Genomic DNA, 25,317 nt, shown 5'->3' on the forward strand with positions numbered 1-25,317 from the left:
ATGGACCAATAGGCTTAAAATGCAGTAAGGTGTAATTCAGATCACCCTTAGGGACAGCTTTCAAATGCTATGTAGAGTGAAACATTGGAATACACCACCTGGAGAAGGCAGTGGAGCATCCATCTTCTGCAGAACACCATTAGCAAGGAGTCAAATAGTGTCAAACCAAAGATAAGGGATTAAATTAGATATGTAGAGTCCCATATAGTCCTTTAAAGAGCCATATTTCCCAACAGCCCAGAGCCACATTTCAGCAGTGTCTACTATCCTGCATAAGTGCTTTTACATCCCATTGGGACCGCTCCTATCTTTGAGTTGTACTAAAGCCTCAAGACAACTGTGACCAAGATCTGTAAAGAGAGAATTATAAAACAAGTTCTCTGCTTTCTCTTCCCTTGTGCCTCCCAGAGACACTATTTAAAACCAGACCCCTAAGTTTAGGTCTGGTCATGAAGAATCCATGACTCCCAAGGCTTTGCAAACTTCTAAGGCTTTATTGGAGTTGGTTCCATTTTATAGTAAACCAGTAGGGCATCAGCCCATCTGTGGACTGTGCTGCACCTTGTTTGCCATTCAAGAGGTACTTCTTCATTAGGGTGTACTGCAGGAGGGGTTTAAACACCTCTCTGATTACACAGGAATTAGCTAAACTTCTGCCTACCTCCTTTGTGGGCCATTTGTACCCAAGGGAAGGAAGGAGTCCAGAAGCTGTGTTGCACCAAAGCTCTGAAAGCAACGAGGTGTCTGGTCCAGAAATATCTCTTGTTATGGATAAATGCTCTTAGAGATGTGGGAGTTATCAGGGAGCACAGGCAAAAATACTTCAGACACAGAAACTGAAAAGTTCCAGCTGATGGCTGAAATGAGCTTGTGAGACATATTTTGGAGAAGCAGGAGACCAAAGGATATAGTGACCAAGTAGGAACAAGGAATTAGATCAATAAATCCTCTCATCACATGCAGCTCTGCCTGGCATAAAAATATTACCAAAAACCAAAAGTAAGCCCTGTGGGTGGTGAATGCTGTTCTTGGTCTTCACATTTCTGCTGTTCCTCTGCCCTTTTGTTCCTGCTTTTGGGCACAGCAAGAGAAGCCTGGAAACAAATCAAGAATCAGTTGTACGCAGGAGGAGCAAAATCTCAGACAGCAGCTAACGGGAAGCAGAACATATGTTTACTGTCATCTTCCTCCCTGCATTTGAAAAGCCACCTTACTTCCAAGGGGGAGAAAAATCCTTCTGCAAGTCTCTTGGAAGAGAGGAGAGCACCTCATCAGCTGGGTGCTGGCTCAGCTCTCAGCGGTGGTTCATTTTCCTTCATCTGTGCCACCCTCCCCAGCGCACCGATGGAGCCAGTGATTAATTCAGCTCTTTACTCGAGTTTAATGCTGTTCCACAGTCATTTTGTGGAAGTCGTTTCTCTCCCGTGGCAGAAAGCATCACATTTTGCGTATGCACGTCTGTGGGCCGTTGTTTCAGTTTGATGGCTCATACTAGTGCCGCTCGCAGGAATGTCCCTTCCATGATCCACACCCTGCCACCGGGCAGGGGACGGGTCAGTCGCCATCATACAGAAGGGCCAAGAACCCACCAGAGGGACGGGACTGACCCAGGCTGGCACGGGGATGCAGGGCAGCACAGCGCCCTGGACCCAGACCACACGAACCCGAGCATGGCTTGAAGATACAAACCAACCCGCACATTGCTACCCAGGGAGAGACATGGGAGCAAAAGGAGGAATGAAGAAGAGAGGTAATGAAATTTTCTTCTGACACCCTCATTTAAGCACAAAGACAGCTATCTAATCTCTTTATTCCACAATCAAACCTTCATCAATAACCCTCAGTTTAGCCCACATTTCTCCTACCCAAATGCAGTTTGTGCATCTAGTTCATTTGCACAACCAGCTTACTGGGAGACCGTAGGGTTTTTCATATTTGGAACTGGAGCTAACTGGAATTCATTACAGGCTGCAGGACAAGGAGGATTAAAACTGAACCATGCACAAACTATGAGCAAATGACAAACTGCAGTTCTAGGGCTCCTGTCTATAACACAGCACTAGACACACATCCCAAAGGAAGTAGCACTTTTATGCACTTAATTCCTTCACCAAAAATATAATAAACAGACCTGTAGGTTTCTACCACTAAATTCTCTGCTTTGTTTCATTTTTTCCCAAAAAGTTTACTTGGCCCCAAGCCAAAGTTATCTGTGGAATTTACTACCACAGTGGTTCCTCAGGTCTGATGGCAGCACTGAGAAACAGAAGTGTACAGCCATAAAGTGCTTCAAAAATAGGCAAGTATTAAATGAATTTTTGAAAAAAATCAAACTTGTAATATTGCATATTAAGATGAGCGTCGCCCCGTTCATTGCCACACACCAGTCACCTTGCAGAAGAATTGACACCCATGAACGACAGGAGCTAATCTTTCCCAAATGTAGTCCATCTATGTTTTCTCCTGCCTTCTCCAAAGAGGATGAAGGTTTCACTTTTCAGACGAGTAGTTTTTACTTTGTGTCCTGGGTATTGTTGGCTCCTGGACAGTCCCACTTAGCAGCTCCACACCACAGGCACTGCCACAGTCACACCTGTGTGAGATCAGAGCAGAAAGTACCGGGAGCATTCAGCATCATCACGATAAAACAAACTTTCACACCTGGAAATTTACCTCCAGTGATGGTTTCAGCTGGGATATGAGCAACCAGGTCATCCAGTCATCCTTTCACTGTTGCAGGAAGATTTCACAGCACAACTTTCTGACAAAGTTTGTTTTCTACAGGCTGAGATTGGACAGGTAGTTAAAAGATTCTCAGAGAGCACAAGGACATAAAATTAAAACAAACAAAAAAGTGCCTTGAGCTAACAAATTAATTAGAATGCACGAGACAGAAAGAAAAAGAATGCTTAATGAGTTGTTAGGGGACATTCTGTTTTGCAAAACATTCATGGCCACATGCTAACCATGACATGTCACAGCCAACACATTTGCTTGTTATGAATGTTTGACTTCAGTTGCTCACCAGGAAGGTGCAAGGTACTCTCATTAGAAGGGCTGTTGCTAGGAAATCAAAGCTTGCTAATTAATATAACTCACCAAAACAGAAGATGGGTTAGTAATGTTGACAGTAGTATGTATACATCTATTTCTGAAGCACCCTCTTTCATCTCATAAGTTGTATTATTTTTATGGTCTCCAGAAAGAAAACTCTCTATTTTATTGACCCTTTCGGAGAGGTGAAGCATGCCTGTCTTTATACTACTAAATCTGCAACTGTACATGCTTCCTTTCCCCTCAAAAAGCAGTAACAGTGGCCAGACCCATAGCTCTACCCTTGGCTTCATTTGTAGCCTTCATATTTCTGGGTCTTGCTATTCAGTCCTTGACCTCTCCTTAATTTGGATCTTGAAAAATAAGTTGGCAGCCACAGATCGTTTGAAGATTTTTATGTCCCACACAAGGAAAGTTTGAGAGTTTATCTTCTTTCTTCAGTGGAAGGCAGGGTTGCTACTAGGAAAAAAGAGGATTTGCCTGTTATGTTCTTGATATAGTTATTAAAAATCTTGGACCTTTATTCTTACTATGCTTGACAAAAGATAAACAGGAACATAAACCAGTAACTAACTGGAATGAAAAAGAAACTACTCGTAATAAGAAGGTACGCGATATGCTTCCTTGCACTCTTAGATACTGTCAAGAGCATAACTAGACATACACCATATGTGGATGTATGTTATGTACCACCATAATTCTTACTGCACAGGGCAATATTTTGGTTTTGCTTCCTCCCTGCATTTCTCCTTCATCCCCAGGAATGAATCAGCCAGTAGCAAAGCCATCTGCACAAACTCATTTGTGTGATAAGTCACCATTAAACCGGTTTCTGGTCTTCACTTGCTCCTGCATTCCCCAACACCAGTCCCAATGCCCATCCCACCACACACACTTTAAGTCTGCACTGCTTCAGTGGAAGTTTGCTTCAAAAGAAGGAGCCAATGTGCCTTAATGGCTGCTTGAAGTCATCAGACTTTTACACACAGGAGGTTTACAACTTGGGGATTTTCTAATGCGGGCATGGTCTGGACAGCATTAGTGTAACACAGGGTATTGCAGGGGGAGCAGATCCAGGTCCTGCATCGGGGATGAAGACAGAATTTAAGTATCAGTGTGAAGGCAGATTGTCTCCTCATCAGTCATACCACTATAAATATTAATCTAATGTTGATTTAACAGCTATTTCTTCTGCTCTGCAGTAGCAGCTTCCAGCATTGACAACAGAAACGCTCAGAGTTACTGAAATTCATATTACAGAGACAGAGTAAGATTTCCCAGGCTTGGGATTTCCTGATTAACACTGATCCCTAACACCTCGGCTGTCTCGGAGAGCCCTGGGCTGGCTGCGAGAACTGAGGTATTTGGGACTTGCATGATCCACTGAGCTCCAATGCTCTCAAGACACAGGGGGGTGAATTACAGACAACAGCTTGAGCATCGCTCAAGGGGACAAAGTGGGCTATTTCTCCTGCCTGTTTTATTTCCTGAGTTGTCCAACTTTTTTTCTTTTTTTTTTTTTCTTTTAATATGCAGTATTTTTTTATACCCTTAGGGTAGGGGGAAAAACAGATATCTTACTTGTGGAGAATTTCATGTCAGAGTTCAGGATAGTGTTTCCTAGCACAGGTAAGGCAATGAGAAACCATTCCTATCCCCAGAAGGGAACCAACATAACCTTCTGTCTAACACCTTCTGCCCCATAGCTGTCACACTGGCACTTGCAGCAGGCAAACTGAGCATTGGGCTTTCCTGAGTTCAAAGCTGAACTCGCAGTCTCCCTGGTCCCTGCCAGCAGGCATGTCTGTCTTCATCTTCTTCCTCCAGTGTGACCTGAAATTAATGAGAACAGTTAATATTCTGGTCTTGACAAAGGGATCTGCACCCCCAGCCAACACACCTGTCTCCTGGCATTGTAGGGTGATATATCCAGAATCAATTTTTGCATCTTAGTGTCCAAACCACTGAAACAAACATAAAAAGGCAAGAGTCAAGAAACTGGATAAAAAAGACTTCACTCTGTATTGGCTAAGAAATCCTTAATGCTTCATGTCATGCTTTAGAAAATCACTTTAGCCTAAGAGTCACTTAGTGATTACAGTCCCATTTCAGCCCCAGATACCGAAGTGAAGCTCTGATGGAAGGTTTAGAAAAGGCCTTTTAGCCACAGACAGGGAGATCAATCTGTTTAGTCTCAAAAGAGAGAGAGTGGGAGGCAACTTGATTACACTGTCTTCACATAGGGAAGATAACAGGCACTTAAAAGGGATTCTTAATCTAGGAGAGAGGCTTAACAAAACACTAGTGGCTAGAAGCTGAGTCCAGACCAGTTCCAATTAGAAATGAGACACTTACTTATAATAAGGAATTTTAAAAAACGCCACCTATTTAAGTGGTTGTGACAGTCTACTTGGAAAGGACAGATTCTCCACACCAAGACTGGATGCTTTCTGGGAGGTGTCCCGCAGTCACCCCTTACGGAGCCCGAGAGGAAAACCCAGCTGGAATTTACCAAAATCTCACCCAGCAGCTCCTTCTGAGCTTAGTTAAGCCCCCAAAATTGTTCCATAAAAAAGATGAAATATCCCCTCTTAGCAATGACAGTGCAGTGCTATTTTGGTCCAAATCTATCTGGGCTTTAGCAGAGTTTGTGCCTTGAACCACCCTATCAAAGCTATCATTGAAATGAAGAGACCACCCAAAACAGCCAGTCCCATGCCTGTTTCACTGCACTAATGCCTTACCCCAGCTGGGTCTTGTCTGCTGTCATCCTTTCACGTGTATGTTTGAACTAGAACAGAAGCTGCCTTGCGTAGGGAAGCAATACATTTACAGACATCTATAGTACAGCCTTCCATAATACTGTCCTGCACCCACCATCCCATAGGCAGGAAAAGCAAAAGTGGCTTGACTAGAAGGACACACAATGGACAGACATATATTTCACTCCATTTATGCACATTCATTCCCACTGTGCTAAATAGCGAGCACTACTAGCCTTCCCCATACCAGCATCCGTCATTACTTAGTATAGAGAGAGAGATGCTACCACCAGTTACAGGGCTAGAAAAGCTCTCGGTGATCCAGAAGCGGTTCAACAGGATCCAACAGGGCCGCATGGCTTTTTCTCCTGGCACAGTCGTACCCAGCTTCTGCGCACCAGAAAGAAAATAATACCATGAGTTCCCAGAAAAATGAAATGTCTTGCTCCAAAAATATAAATGCCATGAGGACACAAGATATATAATACAACTGGTTCCATCTCTGCAAGGATTTCAAAGGAAAGAGTTTGCTCACTGACCAGCATCAGATCCCATTAGTGATTCTGAAGTACAATGCTATTTGATTTATTTATCAAAGCTGATATTTTCAAAGGAGTTTAAAGGAAACATGGTCATCTGGGAGGGGACAGGGAGAGAAACAGAGAGGTGCAGCACAAAAAGCTCTCATCTAGAACAGCCTTTTCAAAAAGTTGAAGTTCCATGAAAGTTTTCTTTAAGAAGTCCCCAAAAGCTTTTATTGAAAGAGTTACACACTTTCCTACCCAACACCTAGCCAGGAGCACCAAACATACAGGTGCAGCGGGGTTTGTACACACATGCAACCCCCTGCAAGCAATGCAGAAGACTATCTGTGGAGCACTTGCTTGTGGTTATAACCTGGCAGCCTTCCTTCCTTGCTCCTCTGTCTTTTCAGGAGAGAGACAAAGAACAATTTTCCACCCCAGGGAGTTTCTAACTGGCACGTGAGCTGGCAAACACATTTCCACAGGAGTTTGTGGAGAAGAGCAACACGCTACAGCAGCCACCAGCAGCAAGCAGGGTGGACCTGCCTGCTCTGCCCACGCCGGCTGGCGCTTGGTCCTTGCACTGGAGCCCCATTCCTCTTCTCAGCTGCAGTGAACTTCTCCAACATAGCTGCAGCTGCTAAAATTAGCATGGGATAAAGTCTACTGTATTCTGAACAATTTGCTGCCCTCTGTAGTCCAAGCAGAGCTTTATTCAATCCATGGCAGGAACATTACTGCTTTTAACTCAAACCCTCCACCGACCCTTAGAAGTGTGGGCCCAAGAGGGCACAAGAAAAAGGCAGTGATGACAGGTCCAGCTGGGCAAGCAACAAAGCCACCCTGCCAAGCGCGTGTCATCACAGGGGGAGCCGTCCCAAGGGTTTCCCATCACCAAGGAAGCACTCCCCGAGAGTCAATCGTCAAACTTCACAGGAACCACCCTGCAGTTAAAAAGGGGACAAACATGGCTTGGGGCAATACCCCTATTGCTGCTCATGTTTCTAGTGGCTCTGCTGTGTCTGTAAGCTATAGGATTTCAAAGCTGGAACAGAAATCTGCAAAGTCTGTGTGAAGCTGAAAAGAAAAAAACACAGCAGCCTGAGCAGAGACCCCCAGAGAGGCACAACTCCTTAGCATACTTTAACACACCTGCAGATATGCTGTTTCCTTTATCAAGCTTGAGCTGCTCACCTGCCACATTTCTCTCCGGTGAGTTCACCAGGAAAAAGGAGCTCAGCCCATCGGCCGGGCTCTGTGGAAGCCTGCCGAGCCCACGGGGGCCAAGGAGAGCTGAGGTCTGGGGACCAGAGGGGCTGAGCTGCAGGGTCCCACTGGCCCGCGCAGGCACAACACGTAAATAAATGACTGGCAATATGTTCAGGAGATCAAGGACCTCTTTGCCTCTGATGACACATGGCCCCAGTAATTAGATTATTCATGAAAGAGGGAACACAGCTCAAAATAAACTAAAGCTCCTGTTTTCACAGCCCCACTATCCTGAAGCAATTTCCCCCCTTCCCTCCCAACCCACCGCCTCTATTAAAACTAACCACAAAACTGCCAACAGGGAAAAAAAAGCTCTTTCACTGCAAACCGATGAAGTTTACAGCCAGGTTTTTCCCAAAAGAAAACAGTTTCTGCTTTTCAGCCTTCCCCAATTACGTTGGTACAACACATTTCTCAAGGTGACAGGTGCTCTGGGTTTAATGTAACCTAAATAAAGTCTGTAGGTAGATGTAGCCCTCCGGTGGTGAAAATAAAGACACGCAGCTATGCGGGTTTTTTTGTGTGTTCGTAGGAGACAGATTTATCATAATGGGAAATGATTACTTCTTATTCTCTCTCCTGATGGCGTTTGGGGGTGCCAATGCACAGAAGACATTACATCCAGCCCCGGCTCCGCGTGGGCACGTGGGCTCCATCCCACAAGGACCACGGCCCAGGGGCTGAGGACAGACAGCAGTAAGCACAAAGCCGAGCCTTGTGGTGCTTTCAGAGGAGCAAGGCTTCTACATGTACAACCTCATCTGACCCAGCAGGGTGTCCTTCTGCCAAGGAGGTGCTCAAACCAGACACAGAGTGTGCCATACCCTGGCAATCAGGGCACCATCCCACCCTAATTCAGGCCCAATCCTGCCTGTTCAGTCTCTTGGCATCCAGGTAACACCCAAACCACCAAGCCTGGATTGGACACTGCCTTTGGGCTACTTCATACTCAGTCCTGATCCCTAGGAGACATCACTGCTATTTCACCACAGTTGCAGTTGGTATCCCATCACCTTTGCATTGAAACAGAGCCAATATTGATGCTCAGAAAACAGACCTGGAAGATCTTGGTCATCCAGGGGCATTTCCCCCACTGAATGGACTAATTTTTACCTGCACAGCATAAGGATTATTTGCAGCTACTTCAGATCCTTCAAGAAGTGAAAGGAGGAGGGGCAGGACACAAGCCCAGGACAGACAACTTAATTCACTCCTTGTGGCTCTGGCCACCACTGTTTTACTTGATGTGAGCACCTCGGCAGAGCCTGGGTCACGTTCCCGTCCACCTTCTTGACACCAGAATAAGTCAGAGCAGCTCCTTGTGTTTTGTTAGGCTCACATCAGACCTCTGCAGCACTCAGCAACTAACACACACCATACTGCTTCCTAAGAGAGCGGAGGAGAAAGAGGTTACACTAAACTAGCAAGATTCGGATACAGTCCTGGTCCAATTGCTAAGGAAAAACTAAAAATGATGTTGCAAAACAGGTCTGGAGGGAGTCTTGGTTTGGACCTGCCTGTCCGTGGGAAACGGGGTCCTTTGAGACCCAACCCAGACAGCACCTATCACTGCACCCATACCTGAGCTCACGTTAACAGCTCTCCCAGCCTACTTTTATACGCAGCTCTATTACAGCAATTTTCCAGCAATCGTTCAATATAGCAGTGCCATCTTCAGGCAAAAAGCCTGCCCTGCACGCCTCTGCTGGGGGTAGGGATCTGCCAGGGAGCGAGGACAAGGCGCGCTGCAGGGCGGACTGGAGTCCCCAGAGGTATCGGTATTTAACTTACTATTTCCCCACGTTAGCTGCAGCTTGCCCTCACTTTCCAGCTGCTCCCCAGCCTTGAGAACTGCAAATGCCACATCCATGTGAGCTTTTTTAGCCTCATGACAAGCCTCCCACCCAATGCTGATAACATTGATTTTTTTTTTTTTTATCCAAAGTGGAAGCATAGCAGACACCACCAAGCCTGTCCATCAGCCCCTGGTCACTGCTTCACTCAGACCCATGTCCCAGGACACAGATTACCAGATAAAACAACCACATATGAAGAGTAACTCCTCGGTAGCGCAAGGCTTTTGCAAGCTGAGACCTTCCACCACTTCCAGCCCAAATTTTTCTCCTGATTCAGATACTCCTACAAAAACCTTTCCTTTCTGAGCAGGTTTTATTCTGCAGCCCATGTGTCTGAACGGCAATGGGAGCTGGGCTCTGGCTCTCCTCCGGAGCAGACATGTCTTCTCCTCAGCTATCTGCATACAGACTTGTGCCCCCAAAGGGCACTGAGATTCCCATCAGCCTTAGACACAAAATTTTGCAGAAAAATAGCTATTTACACTAATGCTATAAGCAAGGGGCCCATCTCATTGGGATCATCAGTGATGGTGCTCTGATTCCATGATGCAAAGGCTGCAGATGCAGGGGGTATCACCCTCTAGACCTGGCCATGCAGGACTTGGATTAATACATGCTACTGCAACACAGGACACCAAAGTCCTTATGGCACTGTCACGATGGACACGTTCGCACAGTCCCACCCTGTGGCTCCATGCGCCTACCAAATCCCAAGGTTTTCCTGGATGACACCACCTTGAGCTGCAAACCCTGACTGGGCTGCAGAACTTTGGGGGATACCCTGTCCGCCTGGGGCCCAGTGCAACCAGCCTTTGGGAATGCTCTCTGGGTAAGGTACCGATGACCCCAACTGTGTATGGGGACATGCTGTGACACTCCTGTGGCTCCCCCTGGCATCCCAGCAAGGGCCAGGGGCTCACAGGATGCCCAGACCTTGCTGCAAGTACTGGACCTTCGCGTTGGAGAGCACCATAGAGGGCGGTGTAATGGGGTGGTCTCAGCACAGACGGAGTGTCTACGTGGTCCTGGGCCTCAAAGGGTAATGTGGGAGAGCAGTATCAGCTCCCTGCTATGAACAGGAGATTCTGGGACCTTACAGGGAGAAAAACCTTTACCTTCCCAGCCATCCGTCCTCTTCCCTGACAGCAGATGTTACACACAACCTTTCTTGCTGCAAAATGACCACAATTTCTACTAAGCAGTTTGTTTCAGGAAAAGCCGCCTTCCACCAGTAAGAGCTACAATTTGGCACCATTCAGCCCAGCTGGGGATAATATACCATCAGTGGCACATCAGCCCGCGGGCAGCAAGGCAGTGTAGACTGTCCTGCTGCGCTAGAAAAGCCAGGAGTTTGCAATGCTCTGCAGCACACTTCAGCCAGGAGCTCAAAGCACCACCTGGTTTGGCAAACAGCACTGCTTATCTTAGGGCCTGAATTAATTAAGCCCTGAAATGCATGGATTGGGGGATGTAATGGTGAATTACAGCTTTCAGCTGGATACCCTGGGTCCTGCACCAGCTGCTCCATGAGTCTGGGCTGGCAGTGCCAAGGTAGGGCAGCCCAGCAGCTGCTTCGATTCAGACTGGCTGCAAATGGCCATAAAGAGCAAAAAAGAAAATACAGCTGAGAGCAAAGCAAGCCCACGGTGGTCTGGCCACAATGGTTTCACCACCTCCTTTAGCAGCAGAGGAACTGGCATAGAGGACCTCACCTTCAGCCTGCAGCAGAATTTGCCTTGTGGCAGGATGATTCCCACAGCTTTGAAAATATCTGTGGTGAGAAAGTATTTGCATGTCTTGGACAGCATAGTGTGGCTGCGCTGGGAGGTGGGAAGCTGCTACGCTGCCTTTTATTTCCACACTAAAGGAGTTTTCTCCAAGACTGGACCAAGCCCATGGCCGAGCATCTCCTACCAGTGTGGTATATCCTTAGAGGCAGCAGCTCCCACCCAGGATCTAGGAGGAATTTTGGCCACCTGCGTACACCTCTCTGTGTCAGGGATATGCCACCCCAGAGGCCCTTGGCCGTTCACATGTAATGCGGAGAGCAAACAGGACAAACATGTGGACATGCAGCCTACCTTTTTTAAGCAGCCCATTCCTGTAAATCATGCATGTACCCATGCCAAGGTCTAGGTATTGCTTTTCGGTTAAAAAGAGAGGTTCAGAGATGGGTAAAGGGCTGTGTCTGATGAAGAACATCTCAGGACTTGGATGGCGACTGCTTAATCCTGGTAACATGGCATTCAAACAAGTTATGTAAGGGACTCCGGATTGGTGGTTGCAGAGCTGTCCTCAGGTTGACAGCATGCAGCTGCTCTCTCCTAATGCAGCACCATCAGAGGAGGTGACTGATTTACTGCTGGGCCTATGGCAGCTGGTTGCAATGCTCAGCTCCTTAAAAAAGCTGGGCCTGCAGCCCCCCGATGGTACCTGAGCCCAGGCTGGAGGTAGGCACTGAAGTACCCACTCCTGGGAGATGTTTCCCAGTGGCTGCTTCAAGAGGCTCCTGTGCAGTGGGAAAAGTTCATCCTTTTGTAAATAAATAGTTCTCCTTTTCAATAGCCCTAAAATGTTTTCATGGGTTTGTTTCAGTTTCTTCAGGAAAAAGAATCCCAAAGAAAAGCCCTGAGGATGAGGGAGAGGGAGATATTTCCATTATAACCAGTATTTTCGGTAAAAATTCCCATTTTCCTGAACCACTCCAGTGACTACCCATTTTATCTTTTACCCTTCTGCAGCATCTGGAAGGTACCCTGCAGAACATCATTAGGAAAATGGTTCCTTGCACATTTTTAAATAAAGTAAATAAAGAAAAGGAGAAGGGTCTTGCAAGCCCATAGGCAAGTTGGGATGCAAATGATGGGATCCAGGCAGGACAAGTGAATGCCAGGGTTTGCACGGCACCCAGAGGAGTTGCCCCAGCTCTGTACATCAGATATGTCAGATGAGTCCAGGTTCATCCCGGGGATCCAGGTCCCTCAAAGAATCTGTGGGTTTCAATTTTTTCAGGGGATTGATGGTGTTAGAAACCTGTGTTTAGTAACTTTACATATTAACTTGTTAACCAAAAGCATATATTCAATGAGAGTCCATCTGGTTCAATAGAAATAGATCTTTATTAATAACATGCATATCATATGTATATTTAAAATACATATACATTTTTCTACTATTCACTTTAGAAAACAATTTCATAAAAACCTTTAATCAGGTCCCAAGTAATTTGAAACATTAAAAAGCCATTTTTTGTTATAGAACCAGTAGGTATTATTCCAATTAAGTGGTGTACAATCACCATGTATTTAACGTAATGCAGGCTCATGCATTTCAATAGAAAGAGGTGTTCCTTTTTCTGCTTTGTTAATCATGTCAAATATATGATGATATACTTGACAACACCTGCCACAGTTATTATATGCAATTGTGATTCCCTGCTGAGAGCGCGCTGTACAGATGGCATTTAAAAGCTGGAGACAACTTTTTTACAAACTTTCTGAGTTCCCGTGAGGGGCGTCTGGCGTTGTAGGCAACCCAGAACCCAGTTACGACAGAAACCAGAAAAATGGAATTTCATGAACGGCGAAGAGGAAAGCAATCTAAAAAAGAAGAGCAGAGTGAATTGCCTTATCCCCTCTGTTTTCATTGCAAACTGAGGTCAGGGTCATGTTTCCCAAGGCCCTGCCGAGTACCAGACTGGATCTGTATAGAGTGCACAGAGTTATCAGCTATACACGGTTTGCAGATTTACAGAACATATACAAAGGCTCATATGAGGATGGGACTTTAAGGCACAATAGTCCATATACTCAACACATTCATTGAAAACAAAAGTTCAATTTACAGTGCAATATAAACGTATCGAAGAACTCAAGCAGCAGCTCGATAATCACTTTCACCAATAATTAGGCATTTGAGGAGTACTTCTGTGGTGCACAGCAGCCCCAGCCCTGCACACACTCATACACATGCTGAGCGTCGAGTACATGAGGAGCTTCTCTGGCTTCGTCGAGAGGATCTATGCAAAGAAACTTAGATGATAACTGAAGCATTTACAGGATCAGGGCCCTAATATTTTGGGGTGTCTGCACCAGGTCGTACAGGCAGAGATGCTGCCCCACCGAGCATATGTACCCCTCTTGCCTCCAGCCACAGCTCGTGCAGCTCCAGAAGGTGACCCCATGCACGCACCCAGGCACCCATGCCGGGCCTCCCGTGGAGCCACCGCCGCCCCTTCTGCACCCAGGACCAGGCCCAGCATTTACAGCCAGCGAGGGAAAAGCGGCACAAAGAAAACTTAACTCATTTCAACACTAATTACAGTCAAGTGTGCTGCTGTTCCGAGACGAAAATGAATTGTCCTAAGCCAGTCATTTTCAAAATGATCAGCTATCATTATCAAGTCTGTCCTTGTCACCCAGCTCGTCTATATTCTCTCTGATGAATATACTATCTCCAAGGCAACTGAGTCAAAGGGAAGGAAGGACTTTCTTTACATCCAGTGCAAACATAGCCCATATGTGGGAGTTCCTACTGCAGTCATAATAGAACATATATATATATATCTATCGCTGAAAGTTGACCACCTACAGACAGATTCACACATCAGAAGCCAGAAGAGCTGAATTGTAGCTACAAACCCAAAAAAGAAAAATCACTGTATGTAGCTGTACTAAAATGCTGGTACCCGGTAACTTGGTAACTAAATGTTAAAATCAGTGTATAATTCAAAAAGTCAAATTACATATTTTGGGAGTAACTTGCAATGTTATTGCACCTTGGTACTTCTTTATCACCCCATAAACTATGGTTTTTAAGCACTAAAGTAGAATATTTCAGACCCACTTTTCAACAGCACAAATCACTGCACAAAGCAGAAGGCAGTAAAAACTTGAGCAGACTTAAAATGTTTAGAATTGTGGACCTTTGATTCAATTTCATATCAAAAAGTCAACCATAAAAAAAAATTGTTTTCTAGAAAGAAAGCATCAATTTTAGCAGCTCCTAGAGCAAGTAGAAATAAAAAAGACAATGTTTTTTTGTTCAAGAAAACAACACATGAGAAAAACATGAGTAAAATATTGTCCTCTTTCACAGGTAGCCCAAGGAGTTTTGTCATCTGATCCAGATTTTTGTCTGTTATGTCTGCTCAGTTATCGTAACACCTTATCAGAGAAACTTTCAATGGGCAAGAAAGTATCTGCCTCTTCCAGCAGGTAAAGAAGTTGCTCTTCAAAGATGAATCTGACAGGGACAATGGGTTTTTTCAGTGAAGTTAAAGGCTTTAATCCTACTGAGCTTTTTCATTCCATTGAAACATTATTAATGTTATGTAAAAAGTTTTGTTTATTCAGGCCAGAACCATCCTATGAATGTAATAAAGTAGGTCGGTGAGAGGAAAAAAAAGCATTTTAGAATTTCATGTAGCTTCTAGATCATTATGAATTCAAGCGAAAATGGACACGAAGGAAAAAAACGCGTAACTCGGATCACTTCAGAGTGGAAAATTACAGAGTTTGAAAAATCAGAAGACAGAAGTAATTTTCCTTTACCACCTAGCAGTCTTCTAATGTCCCTACCCCAGCCCCTAAGCCCGCATGAGGCGTGCAAGGTGCCAGCGGAGGCCAGAGAGCTCTTTGGGGGATAATGGCAGCTCTCACAACAGCCATCATACCATCAGCCCACATCCCACGCAGCAGATGGGTTTCGTTGCCAGCTTTCACTGGCGGTGTTAGGGCTGTTCCGCACACCTGATAATTAGCCTGGCCTTTCTCAGCTGGCCCCTGTCGAGATGGGCACGGCCACTTTTAGCTGGAGATTTCTCAAACTATGCCAAATGCGAGCTTAATCATTCAGGTAATTTTGGGCTGCTGCAAGCCCAGGAGCAGCAGGAATATCACCGCACATAGCCAAGCAGCTCTGACACCGAATTACACTGATCAAGGGTTTAAAGACACCCTTTTGTAAGAGACAAGTAAATATGCCTTGTCTCAAAATAAAACCAAAAACCTGAACATTCATCATGATTAATAGCACCTCCCAAACAGCACTGCCCTGTTTTTTCCAGCCTTCCCACAATATCTGTGCTGTTTATGTTCTCCAGTTTGCAGGTTATCCTTGTTTTGAATTAGACAGTTGCCTTTTTATTTTCATTTTTTAAAAAGTCCAGATTTCACCGTTTCCTTCTGTCTCCGAAACCTGTACTGGCTTCCAACTACCGATACCGGAGTTCTCCTGCCTTTCTGCCTGTTCTCCTGCACTATTAACACGTGCCTGAGAGCTGCGATGCAACACACACGACGAGGATCCTCAAAGCAGGGTTACAGGAGGAATCCTACATGAAGCACGTCCCTGGCAAGCAATAGCATTTGTTCTTACTGTATAATGCTTTGGAAATAGCATCAGCCACATCTGCATGAGCAAAGCCTTTCAAAATAAAAAATTAGGTTCTTAGATACATATCTGCCTCCAGCTGAGTGTGCGCTATTATTTATGTTGCTTTAAAGCTTTAAAGTGGTGATAGCCAGCGAGGCAAAGCCGGTTTCTTCACTGTAAGCCAACAGACCTGTAGGACTTTGACAGGCTTTGGATCATCACGTATATTTGTTCAGCAATTCTGGGATGCGAGTCACCCGCAGGTGAACTGCAGGTGTATCGGTAACGGATAGTTTACAGGCTCATTAATCACATTTCCCCAGGTTATAGTGCAATCTTTGCTTTTGACCCCATTGCTGGAGCATCATCTTTTCCCTTATATTACTCTTTGGTATTTTCATGACATAGCTTTGGCAGCTATAAAACTTTCCACTTGTAGTCACCAATTTGCTGAACATCTCTCATGTCATAGCTTATGAAATATATATTTACATATTCTAAGGTTAATTCCCAGATTGAAATTAGACATTTCACTTAACCTGAAACACTATTACTAATGCTGAGTAGTTTCATCAGGAGAACCTCCGAGGTTTTACTAGCATCTGTCAGATACATTCATCCTCTATCTATGAGAGTTATCATTGTTTTTCTGCCTTTTATATTCCACATAAAAAGAAATTACTGTCTATCCCCTAGCACCAATGTGAACCTCTGGTCAAACAGCAAATTAGCATGCAAAAAAGCATCAGGGAAACAGCTAGGGAAAGAATCAAATGAAGAGAAGGAAACACTGATGACAGGCTGAAGAAACAATCTTTCCTGTGAGTCATTCTGGTTTGTATTAAAACAGCAAAGTAGATACCAGCTAAGAGATAATATAAGTAAAAGGTGAATGCAATTATTTAAAAAAAAAAAAAAAAACCAAACCCTTGCAAATCTCAGTATAGAGTGTCTTGTAAGTAGTAAGCGAGTTAAGTCTCTGAAAACCCTAAGCAAAAGGCTCTTTCCTTTGGCACTGACTCCTCCATGGTCAAAGCATTTCTCAAAGAAACTTTCTATTATCTATAACTTTACAGTAAATAACTTGCATTTTACTTCTCATTGTTAGACTGTTCCACTGCTTTGGGGCTCCCCTTCCACCGGGGATGGCATAATTTAACTGCAAAATGATTTTGAACGTCTGTATCTACACACAGATAACTTAAATGCAGCTGTTTCTACAAAACACATTGCACGCAGTCTCTGCGGATAAGGACCTCCGTATTGCACCAGCTCTGTGTGTGTGTCAAGGTACTTCATAACCAGGGGGTTAACAGCGGGGACTGCGGAGCATTATTCAAAGTACCTTCCACTCAGCTCTGAACGCATCCGCCTTTGATCACAAGTATATCTGCAATTAGTGCCTCATCTTAACATCTCCATAAGCAGTTCAAGCATTCAGAAACAAACATCAGTGGGTCTAACAGCTACTTTAATTCATTTTATAAATAAGCAATTGAGAATTTTGCTCCAAGTGGCTGCTCGAGTAGCCCATTCCGTAAACGGCGTTCTCTGCAGAGTAAGGCACGATGCGATACGAATGCAGCTCTTCATAATAGAGCGACTGGGAACAGCACTCCTGTACCATAAACTTCAGCCGTTTTCGTGCATCAGAGTAAGCAGTCCTATAACATGGAGCCTCCTTAAAGTATTCATAGCTCTCCCTCTCTGTCTCTAGGTGAATCTTCCTCAACAGATTGTTAATTAATACAGACCTACGGAGATAGGCTTCAGGGTCATCCAGGAATCGGAGTTTCTGGAGAGAAAGTTTTAGAATACAAGTCCGGTCCTCGGGTAGTATCAGGTGCTGAGGAATAAAGAGCAAGCAAATGGGTCTTTAGCATTGAGAAATGAAAATGAGGGAGGATGGGGTCTGGAATGCGAGAGCTACTCACTTTTGGACAATACTCATGGTAATCTTGATGTAAATGTTCTTCTTCTGCATATTTTCTCTTAAAGTAGGCTACTTTCGACGTCGTTAATGTCTTTGGTAGGCCCCGATCAGATCAGCTCTGCATAAAAAAAGAAGAAAAAGAGGCTCAGTAACGCTTGCTGCCATGGTGGCTGTAACGTCGGTACGGGGCGTGTAGGGGAAGGAGGGGTCCGCAGGTGGGATACAGCCAGGAGGACAACCAGCCTCAACCCGCAGCCCTCAACCCACTGGAAAAATAATTGAGAGGCTGGCAAATGTGAAGGCATTTCTGAGCCACCACCCTGAGGCTTGCCAGCACAGCAAGCCCTGCTCCCAAGTGACAACCGCAGCACTGGACACATGCTGCCACTGCTGGGCAGGGTCCCCAGGTCCTACAACCGAGCAGGGTACCCCTGGCCAGCCGCAGCCTCACGGAGCAGGGCGAGGGAGATGCCCAAGCCAGGAAGGTCTCCACACACTGCAGGAGGGACAGGGATGGGGCCACCCATCTGCAGAACAGGGGTCCCTGTGCCACACTGCGGGGGGGGGGGGGTGGGACAAAGGATGGGGTTTGATTTCCACACACCATGCACAGAGCTCCGTGGCTTCCCTGGAAAACCAATACAGAGCATATTCACTAGATGGTAGTGTCGTCCCAGAGAAGCAGGAGAGCCCCAGCTCGGTGGGAGGATGATGGAGCTGGTTTGGTCTCTGGGTTGCTTCAGTTTTTCAGGGCACAGAGGATGGAGGCTCAGCCTTTGGGCTAAGGGAAAGGACTATTGGGCTTTTGTCCTGTGACAAGAGCCCAGTGGAGGTCTGCTGCCCCAGAGCAGAGCCCTGCAGAGGACCAGGGCTCGCTGCACATCCACAGCTGGGCCTGGCTGGCTGCTCCGAGCTCGCTCATCTCTATGGAAAGGTGACATGGTGCTAATTCAGCATCTTAACGAGATCCGTAACTTCGGTGGTATTCAGTCTGCTGAACTCTGAGCCAGGATTGGGTTTTGCTTTTCTATTCACTAGACAATAGGAGGAGGCATGTGCACTTGTGGGTGGCATCAGCACCTCCCAAGCCCTCTCTTTTGTAAGAAATTTCTGTTGTTTGCTTTTAAATGTACTTTAAAAAAAAAACAACAACAACAAAAACCAACTTATTATGCTAACATTTAAAGGTAGTCAGGGAAAGAAAGTATCCAGAGCCACTTTTTAGAATAACTCAAAGTCAAGTCCTATGGGGTATGTTTTCTTCCCCAAATTGAGATCTCCTTATGGGGCATTTGAAACAGGTTTTCTGAGGAAATGGAGGACTTGGTTCTGGGCTGCTGCTCTGCCATAGCAGAAAAGCCAAAAGGTATTGCACAGCCAAAACACAGCCCTCATGTCACTGGAAGGATCCTGCCCTGGGGCATGGGGGCTCCTTGAGTTTTAGCTGCAGCTGGGACTGAAAAGATACCCACACAACTATTTCAGGGACTGGCGGCATCTCTCCTTCACTGGCAGGAAGGAGTAATGTGCTCTCCCTTCCATCCTCTACATCAAAAACCCACAAGAAGGGGCTGAAGAAGAAATCCCCTCATAAGAGAGTCTTCTTGTGCTTTATCCCTGAATTTCAAGTCTGTGAGGATGGAGGCTTCCCATAAAGGATGTTGCGAGTCTGGGCAGAAAACTCTTGACTGGTGAATTAACACCTCATTTGGAGCCAAGACCCCCAGGCCTGCTCTGGGACATCAGCATTTCCCCAGGAGAGAGCCCAACCCTCTTGCAGCAGGACAACGCTACGTTTCAGTCAACCTGGACCACCACACACACCAGAGACGCTCCCTGCACCCACCTCAGCTCTCAAGGGCAAGGGTATGGCTGCGGTCTTCACAGCTCTGTTAGCACTGAGTAGCTGCAGACACTGGTTTAAATTCATATGCAGCAACCTTCACTGCTTGCAGGTTTTATTCTAGTATTTGAATTACACCAGAGCCTGGATATCCTGGACTTTTAATTACGCTGATATTAGATTCTCCTAGGTGAAAACCCCACTGCTGTGTTATCTGAGCACAATCACAAATGCATTTAGACTCCCAGTGCCGTGGGATGGGAGAACGTTACAGTTTTCCTCACACTACTCTGAGGAAGACAAAGGTACAGAAAGATGAAGTGACATTCCTGCAGCCACCCAGGCTGTCAGGGCTGGGAAAGGAGCCAAACCCAGCGTACAGGTTGATGAGCCAACCATGGGCCCATCCTTCCCCTTCAAACCAAGCCTCTAAATGCTAAAATTTGCTCCCTAGTGGTTTTCAGTGAAAAGGCTGGAAGCACAGACCTAGCACTGCCTGTGTGCAGCACAAGCTGAAAACAAGCCCGCATGCAGGGGCAAGGCAGACAACCACAGTGTGCAGAGCATCACAGCTCAGGCCTTCAGCTCCGCCGGCTCCATGCAAACCTCTCCTTTGCTGCTTCTGGCCACAGGAATTCCTCTCCCTGCCCTAGATGGAGGGTGACAGTGGGACCTGTCAGCGTCCCCTGAGCATGGGGGGACCTAGAGACACGAGCAAAGAGCAGGGAGCCAGGACAAAGCAAGGAGCCGCTGGAGCGCTGGCACCCTGGCCTGGGAGGGAGGGAGGGCTGTGTTTTAGCACATGCCACGGGCTGGGGGCTGATGCTGGCTGGAAGAAGCAGACGGAAAGAATTGTATTTTGCAGAGGGATGCATATGACCATCCTGGCAGTGGGATCATCAAGTGTCCAACTGGCACCCCCTTTCTGGGGTTACGTTCAGCACCAGCCTGGGACATACCCCTTGGGTGCAAAGTGATCAGCTGTATTTAAATTCCTAAAGACCTTACATCAGACAAAGTGGCAAAATTATAACAACTCCCCATAACTTGGTTTAGTAGCAAGGAAGGGAAACAACCAGAAACCGAACACCAAGAGCACCTCTGGGCTGTAAGGTTAGTTTTAAATGTGTTCCCGCTTGTAAGTGAAAGGCTGGACCCTAAGAGCAAAGTAGCTACAAGCTGCTTGACACCACGCTAGCTGTTAGCAAATTCCAACAATTCCAAATCTGCAGAGCTTGGGGCACCCACTTCCCCAGCCCAGCAGCTCCCACGGGTTGTCACGGGTGGCTCAACCTCTGCCTCCTCTCCCCGGGAGGGAAGGTGTGCTGCCTGCACGCCTGCAGCAACAGGATGAGAAAATGAACCAAAGGCAAGCGAGTCCCATCACAGGGCTGCTCCACAGAAGCTCAAGGTCTGCTCTTGTGCCCAGCGTAGCTGCCAACCCACCACCACCCATCTTGCTGTCACCGTCACCTTTTGTGGCTGCTGGTGATGCCCACACATCTGTCTGCAGGTGCAGGGGAACGAGAGCATGAACTGTACCCTTGTACTGCGCCCTTGACATCGGCGCCGATGCTAAAGCCTACGAGGGGCACCTCTCCCTGCTTGCAAGGCTTGCAAGGACCAAGCCTTTCTCTAATACTTAGCTTGAAAGTCAGAGCAGAGTGGCTCCGTGCGTGCCTCAGGACTGCTTGGCCAGGGTTACAGGCATACAAGGCTGTAGTAATGCCGCAGTGAATCAGACCCTTAGTGTTTTGTTTAAATATAAACATATTGAATCAGTGCTTTTTGTGTAGAAGGCTATTCTCGCGAGCCAAGTGTTTTGACAGTTACAGCAAGGTGGTATGAGTCACTGCCTCTGCCTCAGTCAAGCTCAGAGACAGATACATCTTAATCACACTACATTTTTTTCAGCGCTACACCACAAGTCAAGGCACAGGGCCAAATATCCCCACGGGGACTAACCAGCGTAGCGCTGCGTCCTGAGTGTGAGGTTTGTCCTTCCAGCCTGGATGAACCTTGGAAAAGCGCATTCAGCATCCCGCCAGGGTTCAGCTGCAAGCGCTCTGCTAGTCACCAAGGACTCGGTAAAATTTGCAACAGCAGGCAGCGCTGCCAGGGCGCGGGAGCCACAGGGCAGGGGCTGCCTGCTCACGCTGGCCAGTGCTTACACCCCACCAGTGCGTGCCTGCTCTGAATGCACGGCACATCGGAGCACAGCGGCTGGAGCTGCCATTAACACTAATGGAAGTTTGAAGCATAAATCCCACACATGGCAGTGAGGGAATAGATGTCTCTGTCTCAAGCCTGGCGCTCTGAAACACAGCTTTGCGAGGGCTTTAATTGTACTTTCAAAAGAGCAAAATGTGCCTGTTCCTATTTATTTCTCCAGGAATAATTACAGCGCTCTGTGGCGTGGTACCCACAGAGTTATTAGGCATGTTTGGACAGAGGGTTATCTTATCTAAATTGGATTGGAAATAGATTTATAACACAGCAACTTCACAGTTGAACTGCAAATGGCAAGAAATTCTCTTCATCTGGCCCCTGCACTCCCGCATCACCCCAGCGACAGGAGCCCCTCTTCGGCACGGATTAGTGCCGGGTGATTTCCACAGGGCTGCAAGCTAGCCCAGACAGGAGGCAAGACGGAGTTTAACAAACGATTGAACAGCCAGGAAAAAAAAAAAAGCAAACAAAGCTTGTGCTTTTCCATCTCAGGCAATGGAGAGGGATCTGCAAGCCCTGGGGCTGCACAGCAGCTCTGCCCCGGAGCTCCTGCGTGAGACCTCGGGAGCGTTCCCACACCTGCCTGTGCCTCCACCTCTCCTACCTTTCCTCAGGAAGAAAATTCATCCCTGCCTGCTCGGTGCTGCAGTGAAAGGGGTTGTATGAGCAGGTACTATTGGCTTGTCAATGCAGACGTCTGTGTGGGGTAAGCACAGAGGCTCGCTGGCCGCGCCAGACCCGCCGACGCTGCGCGCGGAAGGGAGTGAGTCCAATGTGCCGGTGCCCCGCAGGGTTTCCTCTCGCAGTGTAATCAATATGCAAGGTAAAGCTGGCTGAGACGGAAACCATTTCTGAGCATCTCTTGCATGCACAAATAGAAAACCTGAGGCTTCTGAGCACACAGAAATTGGCATTTATTACCAGCAGGAGACATGACTTTGACATGGCAGGAAATATTATCATGTCCTTGCGACTGCTGTCAAACTGCAGTGATAAATTCCCCCGTCTCTAACCTTAGCAGCACTTGCAATTAGGGAGTGCTCAGCTGAAACCCTCCTCTGATTTCACATGCTATGCTGCTGCATTTCCCCTCTTCCAGGGGCAGGAAAAGCAGCTGGTCCCACTGTGGGATTCCCAGTTGATAATGCAAAGCTACCAGACCACAGGCAGATGAACATGTGGATCGAAAACACATGCCAGCCCCAGGATTTCACACAGACTGCCAATCGATTGCCATCCCTCCAGAGTATCGAGTCTTATTCCTCGCTCAGGCAGAGAGACCCCCCCCTTTAACTGACCCACAGAAAGGTGGGGACCCACAGCCGTGCTGTTGTCTGCTGGCTGGAGCTGTTGGCTTTGCACTTTAAAACTGCCTTTCTTTTCCTTTGCTAATTGCTTTGCAGCTCTCCCTAATCATGAATTCTCCCTGGGCACACGTGTGTGCAAGGCACAAGCATCTGAATAGCTTTCATGAGTGCATAAAGACACGAGACTTAATGACCGAGTGACTATTCCTGTCTCATTCCTTACAGTCCCACTGCTTTTATCAATAGAATAAAGTCATATTTCCAGCCCCTTTCAACACTAACCCAAGTAATTTCCCTCACTCTGAAGGCGAGCCCGACCAGCTGAACTCTGCAAACTTGTTAGTTACCTGAGGATGCGGAGTCAATCTGCAAAGGGTCTTTCTGGGATAATCTCAGCAGTTCTGGGCAGATCTCCTCCTTGCACGGGCTCAGCGAGCATTTCTGGCAGCACGGCACTGCTGACCGGGTACCTGCCAGAGCGGATCAAGGAGAAACACGCATGGTTCAGGTGGCAAAGTCAGGACGTACGCGGCAAGTAGCTGGACCGCAAAAGAGGAAAGTGCAATTTCGGCAGCCCCACGGGGCTTAATAACAGGAAAAATAAGAGTTCTGATCCAGTTCTCTAACTTTGACCTTGCTACCTGGACTCCCTTTCAAACATCAAAAAAGTAAAATAAAACATGAAGAAAAATCATTTGAGTCTCTCAGTGGTATAGCTGTAATCTTCTCGGAGCAAATGCTGCAAAAATACAGATTGCTCCTCTAAATATCCGGAAGTTTCCTGAGCTAGAACATGATTACTGCCCTGAACACCACCTTCTAAAATGGCACATTATTTTCTCCATTAATTCTTGTCAGCCTCAGAGGAAAGCTAAAGGGGTACTATCGAAACCACACCATTATTTTGAGTAGTAGCATCAATTTCCTATCAATCACACACGCACATACACACCCACACTGCCTGCAGAACGATACGGGTCTGGGCAAAGTCAGATTACTATTTTTATTTAACAGAGTTATTGCAACATGCCTGTTTCAGTGTTTGCCTTACACACGGTACAGTTTCTAGGCTGCAAGTAGATGCAGCACTATCCGGCTGATGCGTTGCCTTCTGCAGGAAGTATTTAGCACGCTCTAGTAAGAATATGTCCCACTCCAGGGGAAAAACGATCACAGACATGCATATGCGTACCCAAACTCTGTACTTTTACATGTGTGTGCAGAGAGACTCACACTTTTTAAGTACATGAATGAAAATAAACAGGTCTAAATCCTGCAAGAGAGAAAGAAACAGAGAGCCTATATGTGTGCGTATTCATGTCTCGCAGCTCTAAGACATCTATATTTAGATAGTTGTCTCATCCCAGAGGATGATACTTCACTAACAGGCAATGAAGGAGTAGCTATGGTTACTTTTCCGAGTTCAGCTTTGACCGTAAAAAGACGACTCTGATTAAAATGACCTTTCAGAGAGCATGCCAGGGTCCGGCAGAGCAGCAGGCACCTCTGCCCACAGCCCCTGGCACTGCAGGACGAGTGGCAAGCCTCCCTCTCAGCTCTTTGCCCTCTTCCACGATGCAGCAAAGCCGAGAGCTCACAAACAAATACAAAACTTCACGCCGACAGCCACCTGCTAAAGCCACTTGGGCAGATCCCTCCGGCAGAGCCCCGCGCCGGCTCGCTGCCACGGACAAGCCCAGGACTTGCTGTCCCCAGCCACCGCCAGCTCAACGCCACTCACCCAGCGAGCCCCGGCTCCAGAGGGAGGGCTGCTCCCCGTCCTTCCCTGGCCGCTCGGAGCCGCCTGCTGCTCCTGGAGGAGGTGGTGGAGGTGGTGGAGGTGGTGGTGGAGGTGGTGGTGGTGGTGGCAGCTCCTGCGGGTCCCTGCAGCCACTGAGGAGCGCATCACCTCCCGGCCGCAGCCCGCGGAGGTGGGTGCCCAGATGTTCCCGGCGCGGATTGGTCCAGCGGGAGCAGATGTTGCCCGGTTGCTAGGAGCGTTGCTAGGAGGGTTGCTAGGAGACGGTGACGCTCTCCCCATCACTGGCGCGACTCGAGGCCGCGGGGAGGGAGGGAGGGAAGGAGAGAAGGAGGGAGGGAGGGAAAGGAGGCCCCGCCACCGGGATGCTCCGCGGCGGGACGGGACGGGGCGGGCGGGCCGCCGG

The 25,317-nt window shown here is 47.1% G+C and overlaps 1 long non-coding RNA gene across 1 annotated transcript; it reads right to left on the reverse strand.

Annotated features, from left to right (window-relative positions):
• Positions 1-12,565: 12,565 nt before the first annotated feature.
• On the reverse strand, positions 12,566-25,023 carry LOC148056888 (uncharacterized). The gene is made up of 4 exons (XR_015702376.1): positions 24,894-25,023; positions 23,500-23,622; positions 17,775-17,891; positions 12,566-17,686 (listed from the first exon to the last, which is right to left on the reverse strand). It is a non-coding gene; the product is annotated as an uncharacterized LOC148056888 (long non-coding RNA).
• Positions 25,024-25,317: the final 294 nt, after the last annotated feature.

Source organism: Nipponia nippon, unplaced genomic scaffold, assembly GCF_047370975.1.
Source record: "Nipponia nippon isolate SJK-2023a ecotype South Korea unplaced genomic scaffold, ASM4737097v1 scaffold_11, whole genome shotgun sequence".
Classification (NCBI taxonomy): Eukaryota; Metazoa; Chordata; class Aves; order Pelecaniformes; family Threskiornithidae; genus Nipponia; species Nipponia nippon.